The 24,753-nt window shown below is 39.2% G+C and overlaps 1 long non-coding RNA gene across 1 annotated transcript in view; it reads right to left on the bottom strand.

Annotated features, from left to right (window-relative positions):
- Nucleotides 1-19,613, bottom strand: part of LOC131507103 (uncharacterized) — a 146,895-nt gene extending 127,282 nt beyond the window's left edge. Inside the window, exons 1-3 of the long non-coding RNA XR_009259330.1 lie at nucleotides 19,280-19,613; nucleotides 11,290-11,361; nucleotides 10,440-10,563 (exon numbers count right to left, since the gene is read on the bottom strand). This is a non-coding gene — a long non-coding RNA (uncharacterized LOC131507103). The remainder of the gene's footprint in view (nucleotides 1-10,439; nucleotides 10,564-11,289; nucleotides 11,362-19,279) is intronic.
- Between the last annotated feature and the right edge of the window lie 5,140 nt (nucleotides 19,614-24,753).

Here is a 24,753-nt window from a genome sequence, read left to right on the forward strand (position 1 = left end):
TGAAAGAGAAAGAGAAAGGTTTTTTTTTTTTTCTTTCTTAATGAGATGGCATCATAATCAAAGAGGAGTGGAGACCCCTTGGTACTTTCCTGAAAACAAAAGAGACCCAGGTATTTTTACCAGCAAGAAAAAGAAATAGATAACAGTGCAGCAGATAGTATCCAACAGCAAAGGGTGAGAAACCAGGATCTATTTACTTGAAACAGGATAACCCTCACCAGATGAGAAACCACAGCCACAGATGGGTGGAAATACCGGCAGATGACCGAAGGTTCCGCCTTCAGAGAAGGACTTATTTGTGTTTTTTGTAACTTCGTGGTACAGAAACTTTAAGGAAAAATTCTGATAGAAGTTCTCATTAAGAAAAATCTGCCTTTATCCTCAGGCAATCTTGTTCTCAGAAATATAAACGCTAATGTCCACTAGGAAATCTTGGTCCTGTGTGCATGTAAACAACTGCAGACTGTTCAGATGGAGGGCAGGGGGAGTAGTTGAGAATCTCAACAGTCTTCCTGAATGTAGTGAGATCAGCCTTTGTTAGGAGAAGACCAAGAGTTTCAAAAAACCATTGGAAGTTGTAAAAATTCAGTGAGGTTGCTTCAGGAGAAACTCATAAAGGACAAACAGTAAATGATGTGCCAGTACCCAGAAAGACAGACACTGAGCAAGATAATATATCATATCACCGAAGTTTATTTCTACCATTTCTTATCCCCACCTCATGTTACTTACTTTCTGTCTCACACACACACACACACACACACACACACACCTTGAAAGGGCAAGGATTATTTCTTATTCATACTTCTAATCCTCAAAAGATCTGGCATGGAGTTTTGCACATGGTAGACATTTAATAAACATATTAGATGAATGGGATCAATTTATAATAGGTTACTACCTTTGATAGTCAGAATTTTTAACCTAACAGTTTAAAGATATTCTTAATGATTTATGAAAATGAGAATAATAACAATAACTAACATTTATAGAGTACTTACTATAGGCTATATTTTTACACAGATTATTTTATTTAATCTCCATAATAATCCTAAAAGGTAGAGTTTTGCCATTTTACAGATGAGAGAAATGAGCCTTCTAGAGGTACATGGTAGCAGAAGGAGTTAAGCTTGATACTTTCTCAAAACCATTATGTATATAAAATGCCTGGCCAGGGGTGCCTGAGTGGCTTAGTTGGTTAAGCATCCAACTTCAGCTCTGGTCATGATCTCACGGTTTGAGAGTTCCAGCCCCAAATCAGGCTCTCTGCTGTCAGCACAGAGCCAGCTTTAGATCCTCTGGCTCCCTCTCTCTCTCTGCCCTTCCCCCACTCATGGTTTTTCTCTCTCTCTCAAAATAAATAAACACTTTAAAAAAAAAAAATTAAAATGTCTAGCCAAGTGCCAGGCTTCCGTGAAACTGCACACAGAAATAGACACTACAGTACAGCACGGGTCTCAATACAACAGCTAGTCTGCACCTGGCATACTTAACAACCATGTGGCCACCAGGCACTCCAGCTTTCTATTTCTTTATCTGCGTAGTAAGAAACTCGACAAGATGTAGAGTACCTTCCAGGTCTGAATTTTGACAACTTTAGACTTATTCTTAATAATGGAATTAAAGGCGGTTAGAATTCTTGCATCATTTTAGTTGGCCAGTGCCCGAAAGGACTGATAATCACAGCATTTGTAAAACTGAAAGCAGTTTGTAAAAGACTGAGGCTTTGGAAAGTTAGTTGCTGGTCTTGGAATTTGCTTTCAATCTCCGGCAACTGTTTATGGTACCAACAGACAATAAAGCAAAAACTCTAAAACTTTTTTTTTCTCATTTGTCTTAACTAGCAACGTACAATGGATGTAGCCAGATAAGATACAATATAATGTCACTCTTACCATACTCTGAGGAGTGAGACAGTCACAAATGAAATAAAACAGGGTATTCTCATAGCAAGTATGAGCACCCTCCTCCCAAACAACCATATGGATTCAGTGATGCAACTTTACAGTATCTCTTATGAGAAAGCATACATTTTTAAAGCATGAGGGACTCAAATGACAATGGTATTTTAAAACATAACACCAAGGATGCCTGAGTGGTTCAGTTGGTTAAACATCCAACTTTTGTTTCAGTTCAGATCATGATCTCATGGTTTGTGAGTTTGAGCCCCACATCAGGTTCTGCGCTGACAGCAAGGAGCCTGCTTGGGATTCTCTCTCTCTCTCTGTCTCTCTCTGCCCCTCCCCTGCTATCTCTCTCTCTATTTCTCTCTCTCAAAATAAATAAATAAACTTTAAAAAAATAAATAAATAAAAATGAAAACATAACATCAAACACCCACTAAACTACATCCTCTCAGCCACTAGAAGGCAGAGGCACCATACGCTGTCCCCTATATATAAAATAACCTTGTTTATACCTGAACAGGAAAACATATTTATCGCTCCCAGGCTAGTTGGAATATTAAATATTTCATTATTTCACAGCTTTCTCTTACAGCTTCTCAAATGATGTTCAAATACCTCACAAAACAGAAACAGTAGCTAGTTTACATAAGTGAGGAAGCAATGGCCCTTCAGCCAGGAGACCGGAATGAGACATTCAAGTGCTCGGGCCCTGTCCGGGTACACTTAGTTATAGAATCTAAGGTCACTGGAAAAGGACCATTGTATTTTCAGTGGAAAAGAAATTGATGTGGATTCTGTTTAGTTTGTCCAAGGAAAAAAGTGTCTTCCTCAAAAGCAGAAGGGCCCCCCAAATTTCTTTTCTCCTAATGAGAATGAAGAATTGTAATTGTACCGTAGTTTTGGTGTTTCTTTATAGCAACTCCCTCTATATAGATTATACCTACAGTGTGTTAAGGTAGGTTGTCATCAACTACGAAACTGTTATCCTTGTTTCTCTCCTTTTGGCCTCCCAAATAACTTAGTCTGGCCCAAACCTCCAGGATTATAACAATTTCTCTTTCAGGAATTCTAAAGCCTTTTTAAAACTATAGATTACTTTCCCCCCTCATTAATAGAGGAAATCCTGTCCTTTTGTCAAAGCCACAGAAAGTATTTGCTGAACTATCATAAAACACAAGAAAATATGGCATGACTTATCTTCAGAAATTACTTAGTACTTTGTGGTTCAACACATAGGGGATTATTTGCAGAAGAGAATAAGAACAAGAGGTATATTTTCTCAAGTTAACAGATGGGAGGCAGGGAGGGTGCACACTGCTCCTGTGTGTGTGTGTGTGTGTGTGTGTGTGTGTGTGTGTGTGTTTAATTTGAAGGAAGTCTCCCTTTCACAAGAAAACCACCCGCAGTAGTAAAGATGATGGCTCTGACCCACCATGTTGGCAGTTGGGTGCAGATTCTTGGGAAACCAGTCTCTGTGGTTCACCTCACTGCCTGATAATGACAGGTCCCTGCCTTACCCTCAACCTTGAGAAAGAAAAAAATCAACACTAAAAATAAGAAGAAAAGGGGAATGATGTCCTTGCCAATGCTAGTGGCCAGGAGGCCTAGAAAGAGGCCACTGGATACCCTGCTATTTATTGCCCATTTCCACCCATAGGAAGCTGGGCTGAGAGCCTGCCAAAGGGAAAGAAAAAATAAAAATGTTCTTCATCCTTCCTGTTTACATTAATAGAACAGAGTCACGTACATCATTCCAGCCCTATTATTTTCCCCTTCTACACAGAGCAGTTTTTTTTTAGGTCAAAGTTTTTAAGAGAAAGAATTTTAAATTATATCCTCAAGTTTTATAGCCCTACCTTTCATATGTCTTATGCTTTCTTTTATTACTCAACTAAATTTATAGACATAAAAGACCATTTTAATCATCTTATCTAAAGGGCCTTGTTTTCTTATTTTAATGGCCATAAGTTAAACAATCAGAAGTTCCTCTAGTCTGATATTCCAGAGTAAACCAGCTATTTATTGAGACTGAGTTTACACATAAAAAAAAAAAAAAAAGCCACCACTTCTTCCCACAGGGAAAATAAGGTTAAATTCCTAGGATAAGAAACCATAATAAATTTAACTTTACTGCAGAAACCAGTGGTTTGAGGAAAGCTCAAACCCAACCCAACCCCCCCCCATCCCCTAAATCATTACATCTTAAAAACAAAGAAAGTAAACACTGTTATTGATACACAATTATTTGTGTACTTCTCTGAGAAGGAATTTTAACATATATAAGGGTTTCCCTAAAATCGAAAGAACCTGACTTACAGACGATAAAGCCTGCAAAGGGATGGGGTGCTGTCATAAGGGTTTTTTTTTTTAACTTTTTGCATACACATTCTAACTAGCTCCCCACGCCGTTTCCTGCCCCCCCCCCCGCCCCCATCCCCCCAGTCTCGAGACTCAGCATCACAGCCTTCTCTCAGTTGCTGCAAAACTTCCAGATCCCTGCTTCCTGGAGGCTCTCACAAATCTATTCCCTCCTGGTAGCCCTGATAGGCTTTTCCTCCTCCCTCACCCACTGCCTTTGCTTCTCCCACCCCATTGTGTTTTTCTCATTTTGGTGTAAATGTCACTTCCTCGAGAAATTCTTCTCCAAACTCCCAGTCCACATTCAATCCCATCCTCTTGCTGCTCTCACCTCCACCATTATTTCCTCTCATGTCCTTATGTTTCATAGCCTTAAAGGCATTTGTGATAAATTAGTTCTCTGTGTAATCATATATTTAATGGCTATGTAATTTTTGTGTAATGCCTGCCTTCTGCACTTAATAAGCTCCAACACAGCAGGGGCCGTATCTTTCTTCGCTGCTGCTTGAGCATAATGTAAATACTCAATGAACTGTTCCAAATAAGTGACTACAGGCTGGCACAAAATAGTCATTATCATTCTATCCATATCATTTTCTATTTTCTGGGAACCCTAGAGAACAGGATTGGGAATATTTCATTAGAAATCATCCTATCTGAAGCAATAGTGTCAAAAAGGGAAAACAGTCCACGAACCTCTGAGCTCTGAAAATAGAATAGCAAATAAAATAAACCTTGCCTAACAGAGGGCCACTGACTGGCATGGGGGATAAAGATAGAAAGGCAACCAAGTTGGGGTGCAAGGGCCAGATTCAAATTGAGGCTTTAATATATTATAAACAATCAAAACTATTTGTGTAATAAAGTGACATGATGAAGTTGTGGGATTACTTCAGAGGTGAAATGCAATATTGATTCAAAGGCTAGAAGCTGAAGGAGGTAACCAATTCAAAAACTAAAATAGTCTACTTTTGATGCAAATAAGATCTCAATTATTATGGCAGGAGTAGAAACAGGAAAGGCTAGATCATGAGATCAAGAAAAAAGATTTGAGAAAACTGGGTGTGGGAGGAGGGCTTAAAATGCCTAGAGACATCAAGCCTAGGTGGAATGGAGTGGGGTGCATCATAAAGAGGTCTTCCTTCTGTTCCTAACAGTTTGGGTGACCTTGAACAAATCACTTAACCTCTTCAGCCTCATCTTCTTCATCTACAAAATGGAAAAGACTGGACCAGATGATCAGCAACATTTATCATTCTCTGAATTTAGCTATTCATGGAAACCAGGGAGTCAGCAAGGGTCATGGGTTGGGGAAACAAAAGAATTGTGTTTCCTGTTGGATATGTTGAGCTGGAGATAAAGTGAGACAACCAGAGAAAGATCTCCAGCAGGCACTGGAAATACAGGACAGCGGAGCCTCTAAGAAAAGCAGGCTGGAGGGGCGCCTGGGTGGCTCAGTCGGTTGAGCGTCCGACTTCGGCTCAGGTCATGATCTCACAGTTTGTGGGTTCAAGTCCCGCGTTGGGCTCTGTGCTGACTGCTTGCTCAGAGCCTGGAGCCTGCTTCAGATTCTGTGTCTCCTTCTCTCTCTGCCCCTCCCCTGCTCACGCTTTGTCTCACTCTGTTTCTCAAAAATAAATTAAAAATGTAAAAAAAAAAATTTTTTTTTAAAAAGGAAAAAAGAAAAAAAAAGAAAAGCAGGCTGGAGATGCAGATTTCAGAGTCGGAGAACCTCAAGGTTTACTTGAAGCGATGGGAGTCAACAAAATAGCAGAGGAGGGAGACTATGAAGAGACAGGAAGGAGTGGCCGGCTCAAATACTCTCTAGTCTAGGGAACCTCAACCTCAGGTCACTTGTGGCCATAAATCTCCCCTGAGGATAAAGGGATTCATTTCTGTTCCAGGACAGAGCTTCTGATCCCATTGTGCATTTTGCACCTTCTTTCATTCAGACTGGTAGTAAATTGTAACTGGTAAGCAAGGTGGGAATAGAAGGTGCTAAGAACTTGCATTCCTTGTTTGTTCCCGTGGCAAGTGGAGCATCCCTGAAGGCATGCTGCAAATGCAAAAAGACACTATGGCCTCTAGTGGTCTCCACCAAAAAGCCATTCAGCCATTATGCCCTCCCTCCCCGGACACTCCCCTTCTGGGCCATGGCAGAATTACCCAGAAGCAAAGCTGACTCAGTAGGACCACAGAGTACACAGCAGTTGTGTAATGCTTCAATGGAAGTCCTGGGAAGAGAATCCGGGTTCTCTTCCTTTCAATCCAATTCTCTTTTCCAGCAATCATCCCACCTATTAAAAGCATATGTGCTACACCTTTAAAGTTCCCTTTGCCCTTAACTGAATAGTGTTCTATTGTCCGCTGTCATCCTACCAGAGAGGGAGCTTTGTGCCGTTGGACAAAACTTGCACCCTTGAGCAGCTGAGAGCTCAGTTTCCTCCAGTGATCTGCAGGCAGGGGAGCACTGCCAAGGGCATGATTGTATATCGGCTCTCCTTGAACTGCATATAGGAATATTGTTGCTATGTGGCCTGAGCCAAACAATCCGAGTCACCTGACATCCTCCATCCAACATTTAGGAGTCATCAAACTTAATTTCCCCTTTGTGCAATAAAACACCAAGAGGAAGCTTTAATAGATTGTATTATGTAACGGTTCTATAAAAATAGCAGGCCAACGCTGGAGCACTTCCTTCCTGGGGCCCAGTAACCTATGCTGAAAGGATACACACTGGTTGCCCAGGCAACCATGAGAGATGACACTAGGGAAAAAAACAGCAACAAAAGGACCATTTTTTGGCTCAGTCAAATGAGGTCTGGCTTCAAGCTTGTGATACAGTGAATACAGACAGCCCAGCAAAAGAGAGAGGAACCAGTTAGCAATTCTACTCAGGCACCAGTGGCCCTGCAAAGCTGCCCCTGCTTTTGGGTTTTTTTTCCCCCTTTTGTTTTTCTAAAGCGGGGGGAAAAAGGCTTTTCCCTCTTAATTTCATTTTTTATTTAAAAAAGCAAAATCTTTGCTGGGAGTTGAACTGTGGCAATCGGTAAACAATGTTTATTCTACTTTTTCTTTCTCTTCCCAGGAGCTCAAAAAATAATTTCAGTTACAAGCAGTTATCTTTTTGTTTTCTCCTAGTATGTTCGGGATCTGATTACACAGGAAGCAACTGGTTTAATGGCAATAACCTTTATAAACAACCTCTAAATAAAAAAATAAATCAGGGGCACTCAAGAAATAATACATTTTAAAAGTGAATAATAACATTTCTGGGATCCCTCCTCACAGCAGACATCAAAGGACTTTGTTTTAATAGACTATAATCTCCTCTCTCCTGCTGCACTGAATGAGAACCCCTACATTTTATTATCATCATTACCATCATCATTATTATTGCCTCACAAAAATAGACTGCCATTTTAATTTCAGAAAACTGGTTTCCCCAATATACTGAGAATAGTGACAGAAGGTTCGTAAGTTCCTGACTTGCACCTAAATGTTTTCCTTCTTAGAAGAGGAAATGGGCCCTCAAGGATTTACAAACATGGTTTGAAACCTCCGGAAAATAAAACCAAGGATGAATCAAATGGGATTAAGTTCAGATCGCTAATATAGAGCGACATCAATAGTTCTTTCAAAGTGATTCTTGAAATCAGTGCTCATAAATATGTAATGTACTTTTCATCCAAAAGACTTGTTTAAATCCTCATATAGTAAATGATTTATTTCAAGATTAGGTCCTCTGCACAAAGCAGGCACCCTCTGATCAAGTGGGAATAAAATCTGTGAAAGCAAGTGGTAAAGCATTATGTAAATGTAAACTGTTGTGATTATGATCATCCTGTGAACTGGTATGTTTGAAGAAAGAAAGCCAAAAAAAAAAAAAGTTAACTATGTGTTCTTCAGAAAAATGTCTTATATCTGTCCCGTCTCTTCTGGCTCTGTTCCTACCTCTTACTTCCCTGCATCAGTTAATTCAAATCCTCACAGCATCTTTTAATCGTGTGTCTGCTTGGCAATTATCTAATATTAAAACTGACTTCACAGACCAAAGGGAAATGGAGATTTAGAAATTATTCACTTATTTTTTATTAATGTATGTTGCCAAACTCAGGATTCTTGTCTCTGAAGAGTACCATTTAAGGCAAAATTCCAGTCTTTCCCCATAAAGTTGGTCAAATCATCTCTATATCCCACATCTGGGTCTCCTGCAGATGGATTTAGAGATAGATTAATCTTTAAACATCTGATGCTGTTGAAACACAAAAAATCCTTTATTATCAAAGTTACAAACTTCAGGCTTAAGTCCTTTAAGACCTAGTACCCTGTATCTTTGGAGAAAACATATGCAGAATGCATGTGCCTTAAAGTTGCTCAGCCTTATTTGCCTTTTGTGCTAAGGGTTTTGAAATCAACAGGATTAAGTTGCAGATAGTTGGGTGTTATCCAGATCTTTATTTTGACTCTAAAAAAGGATTGAAGAAGGCTTTGATGAAATGGACATAGTATTAGCATTCAATAGGAGCTCAACTCCAGGGGAGAAGTCTGTCTTCAAGGAAATAGAACAGTGTATCTTGCTTGGGTTTCAGGTCTGTGATTTCAATTTACTGATGCTTAAGCACATGTCACAAAATAAAGCACACAGGAGTCACGAAGTTTGGTATTTGTCATTAAAGCTATAAATCCTTTTCAGTTATTAAAGAAATACTAAATAAAAATTAAGCTACAATAAATATTTCCCAAGCTTCAAGTTCTCAATTTAGCATCTCCTCTGATTACTTCCTGTGTGGACTATGCCAGCATGAATAATGATGTTAATCATATGGCCATTCTGTTTAGAGGTCACAAAATATGTAGTATTGCTACGTATATTTCCACAGGAAGAAAAGTATAATAAAGGATGAGATGATATACCAGCATTCACTGAAGCTTGCTATATGCAAAGCTGTTCTGCCCTGAAAGAACTCAGAGTCTCGATCGGGGTTTAACACATACACTTATCCAAAGATAACCACTACTACTAGGGACTCAGTAAGCACTAAAGAAGTACCACAAGTAACAAATGCCAAGTGAGCTTTTCAGATAACAGAGATCTCCGTGGGCTAAACAGCCTAAGGAATGCTTCACAGAGGAGCAAGAACTCAAACTATCCTCAGGAAACAGATAGAATTTAAGCAAATAGAAGAGAGACTGAGAAAGGAGAAAGCAAAACCAAAGGGGTCCAGATGCTAACACCCAGAGCATATTCAGAGCACTATGGGTAAACCAAGTAAAGTTTACAGGTGAAAATAGTGGGCTTGAAGGAGAGAAAGGCTGGAAGAGAGAAAGCAATAAATGGTATTGCACGGATTTATAGGAAAGAAATTATAAATCATTCAGCACGTAATATTGAGCTACAAGGAAACCTAAGCAACATTTTCAAGTGATTTGGGGCAAGACTCTACCTCTGCTTGCCTCAGTTTCCTTGTCTATAAAATGGAGATAGTAATACAGTAATAATAATACCAACTTACAATGCACTAAATGAATATAAGTGGTCATGTTATCTAGGGCCCTCAGTTTGCATTTTAATTTCATTTAATATACCATTTCTTTGTGGATTTACTCAGTCTCATGTTGTGACGTCCATTCGGTGAGACTAGATACCCCCAAACCAGCCATGGCCATGTCCTTTTTAAAAGGTCAACTGAGGGGCGCCTGGGTGGCGCAGTCGGTTAAGCGTCCGACTTCAGCCAGGTCACGATCTTGCGGTCCGTGAGTTCGAGCCCCGCGTCAGGCTCTGGGCCGATGGCTCGGAGCCTGGAGCCTGTTTCTGATTCTGTGTCTCCCTCTCTCTCTGCCCCTCCCCCGTTCATGCTCTGTCTCTCTCTGTCCCAAAAATAAATAAAAAACGTTGAAAAAAAATTTTTTTTAAAAATAAAAAAATAAATAAAAGGTCAACTGAAGAGTTGAAGCCAGTAAATTCTCCTCACTGGTCAGGAGGAGGGAAGAGGCCCTGAGAGGGTAGGGCTATCTCCAAATTGAGTCAGTCCCTCAAAGAGATCGCACAGTTTACCCACTGACATTTTCATCCAAGGGTGGCCAAGAGGAGAAAAGGATCATGAAGTCAGATCAGAAGGCATGCCTGCTGGAACCTTCTTCTCCCCGTGGCCAGACAGCATTCTGACTTACTGTTTGAGGCTCCTCATCAAATGCATCAAAGGTAGTGAGTGCCTGAAACATGGACTTCAGTTTCGTAGGCTCCTGGAACAGCTCTGACGGCAGCAGAAGTGACTCATTCTCCAACTTTGGCATTCTGTCAAGAGCCCCACAATAGAGAAGAGTTCCCTTGCCCATTTCTTTCAGAGCATCTTGATTTTTAGTAATGCCTCTCTCATCCCTGTTGCACATCAAGCCATAGACTCATGGAACTGCTTACTTGTGACCCACTTCATTTTGTTTACTTAAAGATTGTTTTTGTGACTTTTAGAAAGCCATGCTTGCATCTGGGATTTGTAATTCTAAGTCAGAGAAAGACAGTTGTTATGTATTGTTTACAATTTGTTTAATAAAAAGGAATTTCTTTGAAAACATCAGGCCAAGCTTATGATGTAAATTTACTGTCTGTAAATTTACAGTGTAGTGACAGAAACTATAACACAGTATGTTAATTGATCAGTGTTGTAAGAAACATTCACTACAGCAATGAAAGAGTATATGGTGTTTTGTTTAAAAGACATTAATTCAAGATGAGAAATAAGATGTTTTTCATTTGGGTAATTTTCCCTTTTATGGTGTTTTTTTTTCTTTTTTATCCATCTATATTTACTAACTTGACTATAACAAATATGAATGTCTTACATGATAAGAAATGAAAAATTACATACTATAACTTCAGACTATCCAGCAGGTGATTTTCAACTGAAAATGTCATCTCTCAACACCAAAGATGTTTTCTAGCCCTTCCTGCAGATCTAGACAAGTTGATTTCAGGTATGTTCCTGAGGCTGAGCAAGCCCAAGTTCTGATATGATGTACTCACCTCTTTCTGATCCAGGTAACATATTGTTCCTTCAGACTAATTAGAAATTAATTCCAGCCTTTGACTATGGTCCTTTGGAAAGAAAAGGAAAGGTGAAGCTTTAAAGGAGCATTTTTCTTAATGCCACCAAGTTCACGGTTTACATTCCATACAGGCTCAAGTAAAAAGATAGCAGGTCCTTTCGAGACCTCACCTTGGTTTTGTGTTACGTAAATTCTACTTAAGTCTTTCCTTAGTACAAAGCAAATCCTGGGACTTGAAACCTATGTTGGTCCCTAGCATCAGGGGAAAAGCCACTTGGAGTAGTATTCTAATCACCTATTCAGTAAAACATTACTGAGGGTCTATCCTGATCACTGTGGGACAGAGACAGCAGAGAATACACCCTCAGTCTGGCTCTAACGAGCCAAGGCTGTAGAAGAACAGATAAAACTTCAACTGTACCATAAGAAAATTGTCCAATAACACAAGAAAGTTATGGCTGTCATTAGTGTCATCCCCTGATGTTTCTGGGCTACGATCTTCTGAGCATTTGGTGAGATTATTCTTCCCTGTCCCTTTGAAGGTAGCCGTGGCCATGTGATTTGCTCTGGTGAATGAAATGTGAGGGGAAGTGATGAGCATCACTTCCAACAAAAGCTTTGAGAATCAACACGCAACTCACTACATCCCCTTCCCCCTGCCACTGTGACCTGTATTAGTCCAGTTAGTGAAGGTTCTGGGAACCTTGAATATGAACAGTGTAAAACAGAGTTCTGCCAGGCTGAGAAGGACATGTAGGGTGAGAAAGAAATAAAATGTTGTGGTTCTAAGGCAGTAAGATTTGGGGGTTGACTTTTCCTGAAACATAACCTAACTCATCCTAATTAATACACAGTAAATTCTCACTCATTATATTCTATAATAATAGTTACTCTTATTACCTCCATTTTACAACTTAAGGCATTGAATCATAAGAAAAGAAGTTCATCCATGATAAGTCGAATGAGGAAATGAGGAAACACCTATATTTAAGGAAACTGAGTCTTAAATATAAAGTGACCTAAGGTCACATAGACAGTAAGTAAAGGGATCAGTATTCAAACCTGTTCTCTTTTCATAATACCCTGCAGTAAGTGGTTGTGGCCAAACGCTTGGTTGAACAAGGGGTGGCCGAAGTGGGAAAGAGCTAATAGGGGCAGCTTTCAGAGAAGAACTAGGATGTGCTATGGGCTTAGAATGGTCAAGTTTGTTAAGAATGACCGGGCAAGAAAAACATTATGCACAGGTGGAGGTGGAGGAAGACCACTTGGCAACACTGGATCCAGGTCCACATAGAGGAGTAGAGGCAGGGGATTTGGAAAAGGCAGACTGGGGACAGTTTATATATATCCTTGAATGTCACCCTTAGGAGTTTTATCTGCAGGTAACTGGGAGATATTAGATGACTTAACAAAAATGGTGGTTCAGTATATTAATTTAGTCACATCTCTCAGTGTAGACCAGAGTCAACAGGGACAAGTTAACCATTCAAGTGATATGTTTTAAGGACCAGAATAGTATTTTAACCTTTGCAATAGACAGGAAAAGATCAGTGTAATGCATCACCTGAAGGAATAATCCTAGGACTAGATTAGCTGATGGGTAGAAGACAGGCAGATGGTAACGGGTATGCAAATATCTGTATTAGGCAGAATGCTGCTTTATAACTGTGCCCATGGGGAATTTGTGCAAAATATGATACTATAGATTTGGAAAATATTATCTTTTTTATTAGCAGCCAATACCCAGGAATTCTAGAAAAATTGACTGCTGGTATAGTCAGAAGAGGATGGGTTTTCATAAAAGATTAGTTTGCACTTACTACCTGACTGACCTTGGGAAATTTGGTTTAACCTTTAAAAGTTTCAGTGACTTCATCTTTTTTTTTTTTTAACGTTTATTTATTTTTGAGACAGAGAGAGACAGAGCATGAATGGGGGAGGGTCAGAGAGAGGGAGACACAGAATCTGAAACAGGCTCCAGGCTCTGAGCTGTCAGCACAGAGCCCGACGCGGGGCTCGAACTCACGGACCATGAGATCATGACCTGAGCCGAAGTCGGCCGCCCAACCGACTGAGCCACCCAGGCGCCCCTTTTTTTCTTTTTTTTTTTTTTTTTGACTTCATCTTTAAAATAGAGCTAGTGGTGTGCCTGAGTGGCTCAGTTGGTTGAGCATCCAACTCTTGATTTCGGCTCAGGCTGTGATCTCATGGGTTCGTAAGATCGAGCCCTGCGTCAGGCTCCATGCTGATAGTGCAGAGTCTGTTTAGGATTCTCTCTCTGCCTCTATTTCTCCCTCTCTCTCTGCCTCTCCCCCACTTTCACATGTAGGTGTGTAAGTGTGATATCTCTCTCTCAAAATACATAAATAAACACTTAAAAAATTAAAAAAATACTAATAAGGGGCACCTGGGTGGCGCAGTCGGTTAAGCGTCCGACTTCAGCCAGGTCACAATCTCGCGGTCCGTGAGTTCGAGCCCCGCGTCAGGCTCTGGGCTGATGGCTCGGAGCCTGGAGCCTGTTTCCGATTCTGTGTCTCCCTCTCTCTCTCTGCCCCTCCCCCGTTCATGCTCTGTCTCTCTCTGTCCCAAAAATAAATTAAAAAAAAAAAATACTAATAAAATAGGGCTAGTAATACCACCTCAAGGGATCAAATATGCTAGTGTATATAAGAACCTTGCAAGGTATCTAGTTCATAGCAGGTACCCAATAAATATCAGTTTCTTCCATTAGCATTCCAAACCAGATGTAGGCACATATCATTATGCAATGTTGTTTAATATTCCCTGAGAACCCACAATGTGCATTTATAAATCTTGAGTTGGCTAAAATACTTTGGAAATAGCTCTACTCATTTTTTGCAACATATTTTTTCTAAAATTGCTTACCACTCGCCTACTGTTACTATCAGTACTTTAAAATTAAAAATTTTAGACAACACAGTAAAGTTGCTCCTTGGCAATGGAAAGAGCTGAATTAAGAACCATGAAAGGTCATTAAGCCTTTCCTCAGTTTAGAAGACATCTCATAACAAATGTTAACCATGACAAGCAGAATGAGGATCAAAGAGAAGAAGCTAGATGTACCACAGCTCCCTTCAGCTACTCATCCAAGATAATAACAATACTTGTGGAAAATAGATACCCTTATTGCATTTATGATAACCTGTTACTGCTACCTCCTTACTCAACTTGAATACACATAAAGTGGGCGGAGAAGCATTTAAAACATGTATATTAAAAATGGCTCACATTCTGATCCAACCATATAATCAACAAAGTCTCTTTCCAAAGAAGTATTATTTGGGGAAATCATTCTTTTTAATAGGAGAAACATATCCATCCTGGCAGATACTGAAGCTCATGTTCTAAAGACTGAGTCCAGGTTTATATATACCAAATACTAAGCGGATACGCACTGTAAATACGTTGTGTTCCTGTGCGTTTTATTATTTCTCACAATGACCTCAATAAATAGCCATACATGTTTTAGACACTCATTTTAGTCCCTCAAAATAAACTTATTTTGAAATTCTTTGGCATTGTAGGAAGGAATTTCAGAGAGTATGATGATGCTGGAGCTGTATGTTGCTTTGTTGTATCAAGTATAACTTTCTTTTTTTAAAGAACCAATGAGAGAGAGAGACAGCAAAAATGGGGGAGTTGAAGAGAGGAAGAATCTCAAGCAGGATTTGCACTGTCAGTGCACAGCCTGACTTGGGGCTCAAATTCAGGAATTGTAGGATCATGACCTGAGCTGAAATCCAGCATCAGATGCTGAACTGACTGAGCCACCTAGGTGCCCCTGAGTATAACTTTATTTCTTTTTTAAGTTTCTTTATTTTTGAGAGAGAGACACAGAGCGAGAGACACAGAGCGAGTGGGGGAGAGGTAGAGAGAGAGGGAGATACAGAATCCGAAGCAGCCTCCAGGCTCTGAGCTGTCAGCACAGAGCCCAATGCAGGGCTCAAACCCACGAACCGTGAGATCATGGCCTGAGCTGAAGTCAGAGCCTTAACCAACTGAGCCACCCAGGCACCCCAAGTATAACTTTCTTAGAGACTTGAGAAGTTCTCAGTTTCCAGGGCAATGGCATAAAGGTAAATAATTTGGTAAATAAATATTATTTTATTAACATAAATTCCCAAGCCAGATAAATTAAATAAATTCCTCAAATAAAGTCCCATGCCAGAAGTGAAAAAAGGCAACCAATGGTTATGGTGCATTTACTTAAGAGATTCATTGTGTGCATTTTCATAGTAGAATTGAGCTATAATCTCATCTTTCCTAAGCGAAACAACCTTTCCTTCACTAGGCCTTGATATGATCCCGAATGGAGAATCAGGTCACCATATCTTCTGAATACCAAAATTTCACAGCCTAACCACTCTTGTTCACTGTGGCCCAAAGCACAGTCAGAAATATGAGGTACATTCTATCAGTGTTTTATTCAGACATTAGTCTCTTTACCACCTAAGAGAATTGAACAGTCCTAACCTGGAATTCAAATGACAGGAAAAACAAAATAGTTCCAAATAGCCACGCAATTTATCCAATATCCTTATTAAAAAAAAAAAAAAAAAAAAATAGGATATCTAGTAACTGAAGGAAAAGCATGTTCTTTAAATTGTAAGATTCTTTTGAATAAATCAGTTGCAGTTTAATGAGGTTTCCCTGTAATTCTTTTTCACTGAGCTTATTATTATAAAAGAACATCTACAAAACTCTGACTTCCAAGAATGCAACTGTTCTCATCTCTGTCATGTTAGTTGTTTGTTATCACAAGCTTAACATGTGTTTCATTAAAGGTAACTACAATAAAATTGACTATTCTATAATAAGTAAGAAAAGGAATAGGGAAATCCAAATCCTAGGAGAAAAAAAGATTCTATCCAACTAATAGCATTATTATTAATAAAGCATGCAAGAAGGAAACCAGAAAATATTTTGTTAATTAGAATTGCTTCCAAGTAAGAATTTTCCAAAGGATATCATAGGCTTCAGTCATGACTGCTCCTTAAATTATATATGTTTACAAGCACTGTGGTATTTTTTAAAGTTTACCAATAACCTAAAAAGCTCTGGGCACATATACAAAAAAATAATTTTTAAAATGCCACAACTAAATTAGATTCTGTGGTAAAAAGAAAATCTAAACCTTAAACTACCCCATAAAAGAGAAGGAAAGAAAATAACACAGCTGGATAGTCACAGAATGCCAAACCAAAACTATATACTTTTGTCCCGTGCCCTGAATGCCAAAGAATTTGGGATAAAAACAACCACAAGTAACCATCATGCCACCTTCTACCTTACACACTGTTGGCATACAAACCCAATGCACAGTGTTCCAGCAATAATCATATGTATGAGCCCAGTCAACCACTTTTTCAAACATAGGAATGACCTATAGATTCTATCCCATCTTTTCCGATGACAGAGTCAAGGTCTAGGTCTGAAACCACACCCTAGCCACTTCCTATCCTCAAACACACTGGCCAGCAAAACCTTTGGGAGATGGGCCAAATGGCTATGGAAACCCTGCAACTTCAATTTCCTCCACTTCTGGTCCAGTCGTTTACCAGAACTGTAACCAAGAAGCAAAATGCACTGGTTTCAATTCCAGCTTTTTTCATTTTCTTTTTTTTTTTTTCCCCTTTCCCTCTCTCTACCCTCTGGTAGAGAGGCTAATGAACAGTAAAATCTCCAAGGGGCAGGGAGCCAGATAATAACCGTAAGCCATGCTGGATGATCTCCCTTAGATAATCAAAGATAACTGTAGCTCCTGGATGAAACCAAAAACATAAACCACATAGGATTCTATAAGAACAGCTGAGCTACAGTCACAGCAGGATGTGAAACACTTTTTGGAGATCAGGTAACAGTACTGGATATCAAAGGCAGTGACATGAATGCATTCTAAATGCCTAGAGTCCTTTTATTTATGTGGCTTTAAATGCCTACACTCTTTTTAAATATCAGATCATAAAGCATGGTGTGGCACATTTCATCAAAGTACCATGGTGCAGAGGATACAGGAAACTAGAGGGCTAGAGAAGTACAACAAAAAAATTTGGTAGTGGACAACCTTCTATAACTACTCTTCCAAAGTATGTGAAGAAAATGGCCACTTGATTTGTTCTTGATTTCTATCATAATAAAAACAATAATGTAAATAAAGCTCTAACAGAGCCCCGAGCTTAGTTAGATGGTCAATAAATGATATCAACTGCATTTATTCATCCACAACTCTGACTGAGAACCTACTATCTACCAGGCAATCAATTGGATACAGGGATCACAGAGACTAAAAAAACTATTTCATGCCTTCAAGGATCTCTTTAGCCCCATGATGATAAAGATATTCCATAGCAAAATCATACCAGAAACATACTAAGAGTATGAAAATGGCCAAACTCCAAGATTGTGTGAAATTCAATACGGAAATACTTCTGAACAGGACAAAGGAGGCACCATCATAACACCATCTTACATTTGCACATCTTAGCATACACAAGTCATTTTTTTTAATGTTTATTTATTTATTTACTTATTTTGAGAGAGAGAGAGCACAATCAGGGGAAGGGGCAGAGAGAGAGAGAGGAAGACAGACAATCCCAAGCAAGCTCCACCTCACCACCATGGGATCATGAGCCAAAATCAAGAGTCAGCCATTTGACCGAGTGAGCCACCCAGGTGCCTCCAAAAACCATGTTTTTGTTGATTAACACACCCGATGGTTGACTATAAATATTTCCCTGTCATGATACTATACTACTTCAGAACCAGAGGGTACCTAGAAACATTAACTCCTCATTTTAAAAATGAGGCCCAGAGAAGGTAAGTGGCACAGCCAATCTCAAATGCCTATTAATACATCAAGTGCAAAGTAAGGAGAATGACAGAGAGGGAGACAGGAAGGGAAATAAATATTACTTGCTGAGGGCTATTTTGCCAGACATTGTTAGTCTCTAGACATCTAATGTTTACAACAAAATACAGCAAGGTAGGTATTATTATCTCTATTTTACAGATGAGGAAATTGAGGGTTATATAGGTTAAGTGACTTGCCCAAAGCCACACGGCCAATAAAGAGGAAAGCGTGTTTATTCAATGCCTCACAGTGCTATCACAGTCCCCTTTACTGAGGCTGCTCTTTTTACAACCAACTGCCTCTCTGGAATAGAAGTTGGCTCACTGTCCTTGGTAAGCTCTTAATTGCTGCTGACTTTGAGTCTTGAGGACTGGTATGATGTGTAAAGGAAAACACATTCACTAAAAGTTAGCGATCTTTCCTAATGTAGGAAAGCTGATATTGCTCAAAATACCCCCTTAGGATATTCTTCACAGGGTTTTCTGCATAGGTCTAATTTTTATTTTCACAACAAACCTCAATATTCACCATGTGCTAGTATTTAGCTTCAAAACCTCAAAATAATCAATCTCTATCATATTATTGTCCTTCGGTTGCCAGAAATCTCTTCAGAGGCCTTCTTAGAATTGTTAGTAATCCTTCAAAATGCCGACTAGCATAGTTCTCAAACTGTTCTGTAACATCATCTCTAGCCCTGTCTTCCACGAATACCTCCAGGAGGATTCCAGTCAATACTTGACTGAAAGTCTTCGCTCCTCAAGTGAGATTAGCTACAGATGAGTGGCTGTAATAGATGCAAGACCTCACTGTAAATGCAGAAAGGAAATAGCCACATACTCTATTCCCTCAACACAGAGTCTGTTTACAGGAATTGTTGATTAAAACCATTAAAACAACTCCTGTATCACTGAGTACCTTCCTTTCAATGATTACAGTCACCAGTAAAAGTTGTGGTTAAAATATATCTTATACATTGACATTTGAAAACACTTTCAGCAGAGCAGGAAATGTTGAATTGTTTCGAGAGGAGTTTTTAGAAATGGCAGTAAAAAAAAACTAAATAAAAATTAAAAAATAGCACAGAGAGATTTCTTACCTTAACTGCCATAAATGAGACTGCATCACAAAAATGTTTTTTAATTTACCAAATTGTAGAAGGAATGGAGAAATTAGAACTCAGTTATCCAGATTCTTAAACAACCAGTCCTGCAGTCACCAGTTAATTGTTTAAGCCTCCACTTCCTTTTGTCTGTGTGTTGGGTTAGAAGGGAGAAGGAAAAGAGAAAGGGAACACATAGAAAACAGATGTGGAAATAAATATTTATCAACACAGAATCTTGGCCAATCTTGACCTTTATATTGCCCTCCCACTGTATTTTCCATGTCTTCTAGTTTCCCCGATCCCCAAAGAATTAATAGCTAGAAAAGAAGATAAAAACCTTTAATAGGTTTTCCACAGAGTTAGGAAAGCTTCTTTGGAGAATTCTGATGCCTCCCCTTTAATCTAATATTAATAAATGTTTTTGACCCACGGAATTTCTGCCAGAGAATGGGAGAAATAAAAGGTTCATTTAGCTGGTTTGTCCTGTCCTTGGACTTCCAGGCAGAATAAACAGCACCTTGTGACAAAGGCGGACCACAGGCTGGCCGAGCTCCAGGCAGACACTGGGGGATGCAGTCTGTTTATCAGACAGCACATTGTCTTAACCAGGATGTGGTCGGCCTTTGTAACAAGAAGTATGCAAATGAGTTTCCCAGAGACCCAACACCCTGCCCCCCCGCTCCACTGGTTCCTTCAGTAGACACAAGCTAATGGTGGCTGTCCTGAGAACAGAGCAGAGATCTGCAGAAAGACAAGGGCAAAAGGAAGCATCCAGAATTAACCAGATTAGCGCAACAGAACTCTTCAAGAAACACACCGCAAAGAAGACAACTCCAAACCACACTGTTTCAAGAGGAAAAAAACAAAAACACACATTTTAAAATAGGATAGCATGTTTCTTAACGTTCAAGAACTAAAAGAATTTTTAATCTGGCTCATTTATTCATAGTACAAGCAAATGCAATGAGGCTTTAAAATGCTTCATTTTGTCAAAAGAATACTGCATTATCAGACTCTTCAGCAAAATGCGGCCAAGAGCATCTCTATCAACTTCAGTTGCCTCATATAAAAAATGGTGCTTATACTAGTACCTGCAATATTTGATCACCGGGAGGATTAAACGAGGTAATGAATAGAAAGTAATTTAGCACAATGCCCAGCACATAGTCTAGGCTTAGAAAATGTTAGCAGGTTTTACATTATGCACATTATTGAGTGGTGTATCATAAAAGCACAAAAAAAAGAAAGAGAGAGAGAGAGAGAGAGAAAAGCACCTAAGGAGAAAAGTAAGTGTGGTAAAGGCAATTATGGAGAAGGAAGAACGTACACCACTTGCTAGTTTAAAGAGTTTAATGAATTACTAGTTTGTATAGACTTTGGAGTCAGGCAGGCCTGACCCTATGTAACCTTGGGAAAATTCCATCATCCCAAGTCTCAGTTATTTACCTGTTCAATGAGTACATTTACTTCACAGGGTTATGAGAAGTAAATGAGACCACACATTAAAGTGCCTAGCACAGTGCCAGGCATATAGAAGCCACTCAATAGTGGCAATTATTTGCTTGTTTTATTTACACAACCCTATAGCTGGGTTCAAATTCACACTTTGTAGCTGTGGGATGTTAAGCAAACTGCTTAACTTTTCTGGGCCTCAATTTTCTTATCAGTAAACCAGAGATAATACCTTCCTCACCAGGTTTGCTGTGAAGATTAAATAAACTGCAACACCCTTAGATTAGCTCCTGACACTAAAAGTAGACTAGCCATTACTGGTGGTAATCGTAGTCTAATTTATTACTTGATGGGTGCAGTTAATCTCATTTTACTGCTGAATTCAGCGAGGCATGGGATGGCTACTTGGCACACCCGTGATCAAACTGCCATTTCTGGCCATTAGGATTCCACTGGGTATCTTGGCAAACTTTCACATAATCATAAGCACTGACATTAATTATGCCTCATTATTTCAAAATGATTTCATCAAAGCAGGAAAATAATGGTTTTCTCTTGATGGTTGGGTTCACCTCCTTCTAGTCCCCTCACATCACCTTTCATCTGTGAAACAATCTCTTTCTTAGCCAGGATAAAGGAATAGAAAACCAATACCAGAATCATTTCAGGAAAAGAATCCAGCCTTACAGATTTCAGTTTCTCAGTATGTTTCATATCGACAATGTCTCATCTGGCTACCTCCACATTTCTACAAGAACGACTCCAGATAACCTACATAAGCAAAGGTGGATGGCCCACCAAACACAGTCATTCCACTTATGTGCAGAGGGATACGTTTCAAAACTCCCAGTGGATGCCTGCAACTACATGTAATACCAAATCCTAGATGTACTATGTTTTTTCCTATACATACATACCTATGACAAAGTTTAATTTGTAAATTAGGCATAGCAAGATAGTAATAATAACTCATGACAAAATAGGTCAACTATAACACTATACTGTAATAAAAGTATATGAATGTGGTCTCCATCTCTCTCAAAATATCTTTTTGTACCGTACTCACCCTTCTTCTTATGATGATGTGAGATGACGAAATGCCTACGTGATGAGATGAAGTGAGGTGAACAATGGAGGTGTTGTGATGCACTGTGAGGTTACCACTGACCTTTTTTTTGTTTTCAGATTTTATTTTTAAGTAATCTCTGTACCCAGCGTGGGGCTCGGACTCACAACCAAGGGATCAAGAGTTGCACACTCCATCAACTGAGCCTGCCAGACGCCCCCTGAATTTCTGATAATAGGTCAGAAAAAGGATCATCTGCTTCTGACCTGGTTGACTGTGGGTAACTGAAACCACAGAAAGAAAACCCTGGATAAGGTTTTATTAATGAATATACTATGAATATTAGTATATATATATATATATATATATAATATATATATATAATATATATATATAATATATATACACTAATTAAGACATTTCAGGTTTTCCTGATATATTTTAATACAAAAACATTTTTATAACATAAATAAGATGTCTCATCTATATGCTTTCCTAGCTGCCCCCTATTTCTGTAATATAAAACTTCACATGGTTTGTTGTGATTTCTTTTATTCTCTGAAGTTCCTGACTATTGAGAATTTGAGAGGAATGTCCCTGCCTTATTTGAATCTGTACTTCCTGTGACTAGCACATAGCAGTGTAGTGCCAGAAGCCACCTTGCCTGGGTTCAAAGCCCAGCTTTACCATTTAATGGCCACGTGACCCTGAATAAGTCATGGAAATTCTCTATGTCTCAGTCCTTACAACTATAAATGAAGGTAATAATAGTATCAACCTCTGGAGATTGTAATGAAGATTAAAGATTTACTGATACGTGGAAAGGGCTTAGAACAGGACCAGATTGAAGAATCACAGTAGATGCTATATTCTTTCACTATTACTATTATCATTATTAGCGATAACTGACAGACATGCTCTTACTCGTGTACAGCTCACATATTACCGCTCAAGACAGATAAACAAATATATCAGTGAGAGTAATCACGTAGTAATGTGTGCTGTGTTGAATACAAAAAAGGGGAATGTGATAAAATGCCATTGGAAAACTACTTAGATTGGACAGTCAGGAAAGGCCTCTATAAAGATGTGACAATTGAAAGTAACAACAGGAAGAAGCCAGATTTAAGGAGCCATGGAGAATGAGCATTCCACAGACAGAGGAGACTAGCCCCAAAGCCATAAGCAGGAAGGAGCTTGTCTAGTTCCAGAGCAGAAAGAATGTCAGTGTGGTTTGGCCAGAGCGTAGTCAGCAAGGAAGAAAGGAGTAGATGATGTTATAGAGGTTAGCTAGAGAATATAGCCCATGTGGAATTGAGGAAAGATTTTGAATTCTATTTCAAGTGTGGCACGATGCCTTCATCCAGTCTTGCAATCTTAAGATCTCATTCATATTTTTAAATAATCACTCTGGCTGCTGTGCAGATTGGAATCGGGGAGATAAATTTGGAGGCTCTTGCATTAATGCAGACCAAAACAGAACAACAAAAATAAGGGAGCTTATATTAGGATGGTAGTGGTGGAGACAAAGAGTAGATGGAGTTGAAGATAAAATTAACAGGATGTGCTGATGGATCAACAACATAAGTCACGGAGGTAAATATACTTATTAAAGGAACAAGATGTTCGGATTACATCATACTTTTCTAAAACTGTGCTTTAGGTTTATCTATAACTTAAAGCACACACATTTAAAGAAGGGTGGGGGGCACTTGGGTGGCTCAGTAGGTTCAGCATCCGACTTGGGCTCAGGTCATGATTTCACAGTTTGTGAGTTCAAGCCCCATGTCAGGCTCTGTGCTGAGAGCACAGGGCCTGCTTCAAATCCTCTGTCTCCCTCTCTCTCTGCCTCTTCCTTAGGGCTTGCACTCTCTCTCAAAAACAAACATTTAAAAAAAATTTTTTTTAATTAAAAAAAATAAAACACAAAGCAACTCAGATAAGTCAAAAGTTCTAAAAATGGACATAAAAAAGGATAAAGCTAAAAAACATTCTACTAATTATTGAGGAAAGCTGAAAATATCACGGCTAGTGGCCCTCCTCCCCCAGCATGACCTGCGGAAGCTGAAAGACCCTATAGGGAAAATCCTTCTTACTGCTTAGTGCCTTACCAACGTCATGTGGAAAAAATAGGCAATATGGATTAACAGAGGAAGAGGGCTGGGTCCCTGACCCTGGGGTAGTGGTGGTGTGCTCCTCAAAGTCTATGTATAGAAAATAGGAACCCAGAACATCTCATGTGCCTTAGGGCCCAGAAAAGCTAGACAGGCTGTTGCAGCAACAAAGACCCAGTGCCAGAAAAAGCAGAGCCCACAGAATATGAACATCACTCAACCCAATGCCCACTCACCCAAGAGCTCAGATAGGATCCTTCCTGCCTCAACAGACCCTTGCAACAGAGACTAACAAAGACACAGAATGGCAACAAATCCTGTCATGTTATGTTATGTAAAATACCTCATATTCCAAGATGCCATCTCAAGATGAAAAAAGAGGAAAGAGGCATTGAAAAACTGTGAGCATTTACCCAAAAGAGCATAAGTAATCCTAAGGAACTGGAATATCATTATTTGGGAAGTTCCAGTTTTATTCCTTTCTAAAAGGGTAAAGGCTTATGAAGAAAATTAGCTCAGATATGAAAAATAAAAAAGCCATAACCTGAATAGACATCTTCCCAAAGAAGACATACAGATGGTCAACAAATACACAAAAAGATACTCAACATCACTTATCATCAGGGAAATGAAAATCAAAACCACCAGGAGATATGACCTCACACCACTCAGAATGGCTAGTATCACAAAGACAAGAAATAACAGGTGTTGGTGAGGATTTGGAGAAATGGGAAACCATGCACTGTTGGTAGGAATGCAAACTGATACACCCACTTTGGAAAACACTATGGAGGTTCCTCAAAAAATTAAAAATAGAACACTATATGATCCAGTAG

The sequence above is a fragment of the Neofelis nebulosa genome, chromosome 3 (assembly GCF_028018385.1).
Source record: "Neofelis nebulosa isolate mNeoNeb1 chromosome 3, mNeoNeb1.pri, whole genome shotgun sequence".
NCBI lineage: Eukaryota > Metazoa > Chordata > Mammalia > Carnivora > Felidae > Neofelis > Neofelis nebulosa.